Source organism: Triticum dicoccoides, chromosome 4B, assembly GCF_002162155.2.
Source record: "Triticum dicoccoides isolate Atlit2015 ecotype Zavitan chromosome 4B, WEW_v2.0, whole genome shotgun sequence".
In the NCBI taxonomy this organism is placed as follows: Eukaryota; Viridiplantae; Streptophyta; class Magnoliopsida; order Poales; family Poaceae; genus Triticum; species Triticum dicoccoides.
Window position 1 is genome coordinate 505,797,286 of NC_041387.1, and position 9,327 is coordinate 505,806,612.

Sequence of the window (9,327 nt, forward strand, 5' to 3'; positions counted from 1 at the left end):
TCCTTCCTCCCCCTCCATCTGCCGCCATCTCGGCCTCCTCCCTCTCTCCTCCCTCCCTTCCTCCCTCCTCCCTTCCTCCCTTCCTCCCTCCCCCATCTATGTTAATTATTTTGAGTAAAATAGAACATATAAGTTATATGAATAGAATCTAGGTATTTTGAATAGAATAAAATAGAAAATATAGGTAGAACATAGGTATTTTGAATAGGATAGAAAACTAGTGAATAGGTTTTTTGAATATAAAAAGTTTTAGTAATAGAAAATTTTAGTAATATAATTTTTTTTGGTATAGAAAAATTTCAATTACAGAAATGTATTGGAATGCTATATGAGAAATTTTTAGGTATCAAATTTAGTAAGAAATTTTAGGTATAGAATTTTTTTGTAATTTTGTTTTTCAATATAGAAATGTATTGGAAAATTTAATTATTTTTATGTCATTATCATTTTGTCACCAAAGAATGCTATATGAGATATGATGATCTAAAATTTTCACTCGGTGGAATATGCAGGCTTTGTAGAGTCGTGTCTCCTTGGAGTGATCGATCGTCATCCGAGCTACCTCTACTTCCTCTACAGCCGAGTCGGTGAGCTAAAAGTCCACCTCCTCCTTCTCTACTCCTTGGTGTTGAAATGTTCGGGTTATAAGATATATTGAAATGTTTCTGTCAATATTGAATCATTGAAATGCAATGAGCACCACTTTATGCTCATGTGTGAATGCTTATTATAATTGATTCAGATATAATTTCAAGGTTAAGCATCATTGTATGTGTATGGACATCTTTGTATCACACGGAAAATCCAAGTGACCTATGTTCTGCCGGAGTGTTGATTCATTTCCGTTTCGGCAAACTTCAGGCGCTCGATATATCCTATGTTAGAAAAGGTCATGCTGGATTTTTCCGTGAATTTATGCATGACTTGTGCTAGAATATGTAGGAAATATCGAGTGCCCCGGATTTGCTAGAAAGAGAATTAAACAACATTTCGAGTTGACTTTAAGTCTGTTGGCGCTCCATATACATGATAGTCAAAAAATCAGTGAGGGAGAGTCTCCACCATATATGAGAGAAGAAGAATGCCGACTGTTGTCATGGAGTTCGCATCTCCTTGTGCTAGACCTTTGTTATGCACTAGGGGAAGAAGGAGTAGCGACCAACATCAACGGTCGAAAAATCAGTGAGGGAGTGTCCACCATATATGAGAGAGGAAGGAGAATCCCGACAAACCAATAGTCAACCCATGATGAATAATAATTATCTAATTTAGTTTTTGTAGTACATATATTTAATTTTAGAAGTTTAATCTTTAAATTATGAACATAGGAAATGTCGTCGGACGACGAAAGTCTCCCGGAGTGCGACTGGTGCGGCGATGACCGGGGTATGTGCGACAGGCCTCACCTGGTAGAAGGTCGGCGCTTCAGCATTAAGCTCTAGGAGACCTTCAATGTTGAAACGGTACGCAACAACGACAAGTGTTTTTTCGTAATTAAGCACGAGTTCTGCTTCTTCAACGTGTAATTTTCGTCTTTTACAATTCGACTAGCTTATCCCATGTCATGCAAGACGCTATGTCTTGGAGAGGATGGATTTTGAAGATCATGAAAGTATGGAAACAAAGATAGTTCAGCTAAGGATCCATCATGGTTTTGATTTTGCTATAAATCTATACAATTCTGAGAGTGTATCTCATTTTGGTTGCCCGAATTGGGAAGCACTTTGCAAGATGTATGATTTTCATGAGGGTATGCTTGTCACCTTCGATCTTGGTGATCCCGACATCGACCAAGATAATATGGACATTTGGGTCCTTGTTGATACGCTTCGAATTTTACCACTATGTGAGTTTCTCAAATATAGTTATTAAGTAATTCATATTTTTTATTTCAAAATAGTGGACAACTTATTTCCATTGATAGCTTATTTTCGTTCTTCAAATAATGTACGAAAGATGGCAGACAGAACCTACTACACTGATGGCGCAGAATTTACTTATCAGGAGAAAGATCATCTTATCTCATTTATTATTGATGTTGAGAATTACAATATAAATTATCAAACTCCTGCACATTATGGTCAATACGTGCCACTAGTGCACGTGTTAAACTACGGTAACATCTATCAAGATGGCATGGTAAGATTTTTTACTATTACAATACCCGTGCATCTTTTGCATAAATTCTTCTAAAGCTTCGTTACTGTTTTTCAACAGAAAATCCTGAAGGATTGTGTGCCTCATCTCATGCTTCCGAAAGGTCACCTTGATGTTATTAGCTTACGGCTAGGTCTACCTAGGCTTCATTACTGTTCATACCGGATTTCTAAAATCGATGAAGACATGACAATCAAAGGATAAAAAAATGTATGGACAATTGCTACGTCTTGAGCTTCCATTAGTTTTCCTTGAAGAGGAAAGGGTGATGCAACAATAGTAGCGTAAGTATTTCCCCCAGTTTTTGAGAACCAAGGTATCAATCCAGTAGGAGGCTCCTCAAAAGTCCCACACACCTACACAAACAAACAAAGAACTCGCAACCAACACAATAAAGGGGTTGTCAATCCCTTCACGGCCACTTGCGTAAGTGAGATCTGATAGAGATAGTATGATAAGATAAATATATTTTTGGTATTTTATAATATAGATGCAAAAAGTAAAGATGCAAATAAAAGTAGATTGAAAACAAATAAGATAAAAGATAGACCCGGGGGCCATAGGTTTCACTAGAGGCTTCTCTCAAGATAGCATAAGTATTATGGTGGGTGAACAAATTACTGTCGAGCAATTGATATAAAAGCGAATAATTATGAGATTATCTAGGCATGATCATGTATATAGGCATCACATCCGCAACAAGTAGACCGACTCCTGCCTGCATCTATTACTATTACTCCACACATCGATCGACTCCTGCCTGCATCTAGAGTATTAAGTTCAGAAAGAACAGAGTAACGCATTAAGCAAGATGACATGATGTAGAGGGATAAACTCATGCAATATGATATAAACCCCATCTTTTTATCCTCGATGCCAACAATACAATACGTGCCTTGCAACCCTTTCTGTCACTGGGTAAGGACACCGCAAGATTGAACCCAAAGCTAAGCACTTCTCCCATGGCAAGAAAGATCAATCTAGTATTGCCAAACCAAACTGATAATTCGAAGAGACTTGCAAAGATAACTCAATCATACATAAAAGAATTCAGAGGAGATTCAAATATTTCTCATAGATAAACTTGATCATAAACTCACAATTCATCGGATCTCGACAAACACACCGCAAAAAGAGTTTACATCGAAAATATCTCCACAAGAGAGGGGGAGAACATTGTATTGAGATCCAAAAAGAGAGAAGAAGCCATCTAGCTAATAACTATGGACCCGAAGTTCTATGGTAAACTACTCACAACTCATCGGAGGGGCTATGGTGTTGATGTAGAAGCCCTCCGTAGTCGATTCCCCCTCCGGCGGAGCGCCGGCGAAGGCTCCAAGATGGGATCTCACGGATACAGAAGGTTACGGCGGTGGAAATTGTGTTTCGGTGGCTCCCCGGATGTTTTCGGGGTACGTAGGCTTATATAGGAGGAAGAAGTACGTCGGTGGCCGCCCGAAGGGCCCATGAGACAGGGGGCGCGCCCTGTAGGGGTGGGCGCGCCCTCCCCTCTCGTGGCCTCCTCGGCTGCTTATTGACTTGCACTCCAAGTCCTCTGGATCACGTTCGTTCCAAAAATCACGCTCCCGAAGGTTTCATTCCGTTTGAACTTTGTTTGATATTCCTTTTCTTCGAAATACTGAAATATGCAAAAAACAGCAATACGGGTCGGGCCTCCGGTTAGTAGGTTAGTCCCAAAAATGATATAAATGTGTAAAATAAAGCCCATAAACATCCAAAAGGGGTAATATAATAGCATGGAACAATCAAAAATTATAGATACTTTGGAGACGCATCAACAATCATAGGGAGGTACTTGGAACCAACATTGTGTGAAGCGCAAGAATTGGAGACACGATAGTCTCCATTCTTCATAATGGAGAGTCAGGGCCTATCTTGTTTTATTCTATTTTACTTTAGAGAGGGTAGTTAGGTCCTAGCTAATACTCATGATCATGTGCTAAGAACAATTAAGTAGGGTTGGTTAGATGACTATGATGATGATGAGTATGACTTGTTATTATGATAATGAGTAGAAGTTGTATGATGATGATGAGTACGACTTGTTATTATGATACCAATGATGAGTTATTTATTATTATGATGATGCATGATGCTAAGTTGTTATATGAGCATGGTGAGTTATTATATATATTAGTGGGTGAAATGAACATGGATTTAATTCAAGTGGAGGTAACATGTGGTGCACATCGAAAGTACTACTAATCCAAACTAGATCAAGTTTGGACTAGTAGTACTTTCAACATGCACCACATGTTGCCTCCACTTAATCTAATCCACGTTCATTTCACCCACTGTTATATATAATAACTAATCATGGTCATAAAATCCTATGATGAAAGTACTGTATATAGTACCTATACAAATACAGCGACAGTAAGCCGCATTTTCAAAAATACAAGAAAATTTAGCAGTAGCGCTTTTCAGAAGAAACGCTACTGCTACTTACTATTATCAGCAATGTTTTTAATTACCAAGCGGCACCGCTAGCTAGGTATAGCAATAGCGCTGGAAAACCAGCGCTACTACTACCGGTTAGCTGTAGCACCTTACTGGTAGCGCTTGTACAAGCGCTATTACTAGCTATTAAAATTGCACTACTACTAGGGTTATCCCTAGTAGTGAGGCTCGACATGGAGGCGGAGAAGCAAGCTAGGATGCTTCATATGGAGACAGAGAAGCAAGCCAAGATGCTCGAGATCGAGCCCATCAATGCCAAGACCAAGGCGAATGAAGTGGCGCTGGTGAAAGATCGTGGATGTCGCCTAGAGGGGGGGGTGAATAAGCGCTTTAAAATAATTACGGTTTAGGCTTGAACAAATGCGGAATAAACCTAGCGGTTAATTTGTCAAGCACAAAACCTACAAACTAGGCTCACCTATGTGCAGCAAGAACTTATGCTAAGCAAGATGAACAACTAAGTGATAGCAAGATATATAACATGAAACACAATGGCTATCACAAAGTAAAGTGCATAGGTAAAGGGCTCGGGTAAGAGATAAAGGAGGCACGCGGAGACGACGATGTATCTTGAAGTTCACACCCTTGCAGATGCTAATCTCCGTTTGGAGCGGTGTGGAGGCACAATTCTCGCTAATAAGCCACTAGGGCCACCGTAATCTCCTCACGCCCTCGCACAATGCAAGATGTCGTGATTCCACTAAGGGACCCTTGAGGGCGGTCAACGAACCCCTACAAATGGAAACACTTGGGGGCGGTCACTGAACCCTTACACTTTGGCAACCCTTGGGGGCGGTCACCGGTACCCGTATTGCTCGTGGCGATCTCCACAGCCTAATTGGACACCCCGACACTTGCCCGAAGCTTTACACCACAATGCTTGAGCTCCGAACACCACCAACCATCTAGGGAACCCAAGCACCCAAGAGGAACAAGCTCTAGGGTACCAAGCACCTAAGAGTAATAAGCTTCTCAACTTTGTAACTTCCACGTATCACCATGGAGAACTCAAACTGATGCAACTAATGCAATGACAAGGGCACACAGAGTGCCCAAGTCCCACACTCTCAAATCCCACCAAAGCAACGAAAGTTATGGAGGAAAAAGAGAGGAAGAACAATAAGGAGAACACCAAGAACTCCAAGATCTAGACCCAAGGGGTTCCCCTCACATAGAGGAGAAAGTGATTGGTGGAAGTGTGGATCTAGATCTCCTCTCTCTCCCCCCCAAACTAGCAAGAATCCATGGAAGGGTTGAGAGATTGCAAGCTCGAAGAAGGTCAACAATGGGGGGCAAATGCGAGCTCAAAGGATAAGGTTCATTGGGGAAGAAGACCCCCTTTTATAGGCACCCCCAAATCCAACTGTTATGCACCCAGGTCGTGCATAAGCGGTACTACCGCTCGCAGGATCGGTACTACCGCTTAGCACGGTCAAAACAGCCCAACGAGACAAAAACATGAGTTGTAGTTCTGCTAGAGAGGTAGTACCGCTAGGGGGAGAGGTAGTACCGCTCGAGGGAGAGGTACTACCGCTCTAGAACCACAAAATCCAACATGAATAATTGCATCCCCAAAGGAAGCGGTACTACGCGTGGCATGGGGCCGCGGTACTACCGCTCGAGAGAGCAGTACTACCGCTTGAGGCTTTCAGGAACACAACAGAGAAAACAGAGGATGCAATAAAGCCGGAACTGCCATAACTTCTGCAAATGAGCTCCGAATTGAGCAAACTCAAGCTTGTTAGATAGATGACGACGAGAAGCATCTGAAGGAAATATGCCCTAGAGGCAATAATAAAGTTATTATTTATTTCCTCATATCATGATAAATGTTTATTGTTCATGCTAGAATTGTATTAACCGAAAACATGATACATGTGTGAATACATAGACAAACATAGTGTCACTAGTATGCCTCTACTTGAACTAGCTCATTGATCAAAGATGGTTATGTTTCCTAACCATAGGCATGTGTTGTCATTTGATTAATGGGATCACATCATTAGGAGAATGATGTGATTGACTTGACCCATTCCGTTAGCTTAGCACTTGATCGTTTAGTATGTTGCTATTGCTTTCTTCATGACTTATACAAAGTTCCTGCAACTATGAGATTGTGCAACTCCCGTTTACCGGAGGAACACTTTGTGTGCTACCAAATGTCACAATGTAATTGGGTGATTATAAAGGTGCTCTACAGGTGTCTCCAAAGGTACATGTTGAGTTGGCATAATTCAAGATTAGGTTTTGTCACTCCGATTGTCGGAGAGGTATCTCTGGGCCCTCTCGGTAATACTCATCACCTAAGCCTTGCAAGCATTGTAACTAATGAGTTAGTTATGAGATGATGTATTACAGAACGAGTAAAGAGACTTGCCGGTAACGAGATTGAACTAGGTATTGGATACCGACGATCGAATCTCGGGCAAGTAACATACCGATGACAAAGGGAACAACGTATGTTGTTATGCGGTTTGACCGATAAAGATCTTCGTAGAATATGTGGGAACCAATATGAACATCCAGGTTCCGCTATTGGTTATTGACCGAGAATAGTTCTAGGTCATGTCTACACAGTTCTCGAACCCGTAGGGTCCGCACGCTTAACGTTACGATGACAGTTTTATTATGAGTTTATAAGTTTTGATGTACCGAAGGTTGTTTGGAGTCCCGGATGTGATCATGGACATGACGAGGAGTCTCGAAATGGTCGAGACATAAAGATTGATATATTGGATGACTATATTCGGACACCGGAAGTGTTCCGGGTGTTTTCGGAGAAAAACCGGAGTACTGAAGGGTTACCGGACCCCCCCGGGAAGTAATGGGCCTTGATGGGCCCTAGTGGAGAGAGAGAGGGGCAGGCCAGGGCAAGAGGCGCGCCCCCTCCCCTTGAGTCCGAATAGGACAAGGAAGGGGGGGGGGGCGCCCCCATTGCCTTCCCCCTCTCCCACTCCTTCCTCCCCCCTCCTTCTTGGAATAGGAAAGGGAGGGGGCAAACCTACTTGGAGTAGGTTTCCCCCTCCTAGGGCGCGCCTCCCCTTAGGCCGCCCCCCTCCTCCTCTCCCCCTTTATATACGGGGGAGGGGGGCACCCCATAGACACACAAGTTGATCTACGGATCGTTCCTTAGCCGTGTGCGGTGCCCCCCTCCACCATATTCCACCTCGGTCATATCGTCGCGGAGTTTAGGCGAAGCCTTGCGCCGGTAGAACATCATCATCGTCACCACACCGTCGTGCTGACGGAACTCATCCCCGACACTTCGCTGGATTGAAGCCCGGGGGACGTCATCGAGCTGGACGTGTGCTGAACACGGAGGTGCCGTACGTTCGGTGCTTGGATCGGTCGATTCGTGAAGACGTACGACTACATCAACCGCGTTGTCATAACGCTTCCGCTTAACGGTCTACGAGGGTACGTAGACAACACTCTCCCCTCTCGTTGCTATGCCATCACCATGATCTTGCGTGTGCGTAGGAATTTTTTTGAAATTACTACGTTCCCCAACAGTGGCATCCGAGCCTAGGTTTTATGCGTTGATGTTATATGCACGAGTAGAACACAAGTGAGTTGTGGGCGATACAAGTCATACTGCTTACCAGCATGTCATAATTTGGTTCGGCGGTATTGTTGGATGAAGCGGCCCGGACCGATATTACGCGTACGCTTACGCGAGACTGGTTTTACCGCCATGCTTTGCACACAGGTGACTAGCGGGTGTCAGTTTCTCCAATTTTAGTTGAACCAAGTGTGGCTACGCCCGGTCCTTGCGAAGGTTAAAACAGCACCAACTTGACAAACTATCGTTGTGGTTTTGATGCGTAGGTAAGAACAGTTCTTGCTCAGCCCGTAGCAGCCATGTAAAACTTGCAACAACAAAGTAGAGGACGTCTAACTTGTTTTTACAGGGCATGTTGTGATGTGATATGGCCAAGACGTGATGCTATATTTTATTGTATGAGATGATCATGTTTTGTAACCGAAGTTATCGGCAACTGGCAGGAGCCATATGGTTGTCGCTTTATTGTATGAAATGCAAACGCCCTGTAATTGCTTTACTTTATCACTAAGCGGTAGCGATAGTCGTAGAAGCAATAGATGGCATAAACGACAACGATGCTACGATGGAGATCAAGGTGTCGCGCCGGTGACGATGGTGATCACGATGGTGCTTCGGAGATGGAGATCACAAGCACAAGATGATGATGGCCATATCATATCACTTATATTGATTGCATGTGATGTTTATCCTTTATGCATCTTATCTTGCTTTGATTGACGGTAGCATTTTAAGATGATCTCTCACTAAAATTATCAAGAAGTGTTCTCCCTGAGTATGCACCGTTGCCAAAGTTCGTCGTGCCCAGACACCACGTGATGATCGGGTGTGATAAGCTCTACGTCCATCTACAACGGGTGCAAGCCAGTTTTGCACACGCAGAATACTCAGGTTAAACTTGACGAGCCTAGCATATGCAGATATGGCCTCGGAACACGGAGACCGAAAGGTCGAGCGTGAATCATATAGTAGATATGATCAACATAGAGATGTTCACCATTGAAAACTAATCCATCTCACGTGATGATCGGTTATGGTTTAGTTGATTTGGATCACGTGATCACTTAGATGACTAGAGAGATGTCTGTCTAAGTGGGAGTTCTTAAGTAATATGATTAATTGAACTT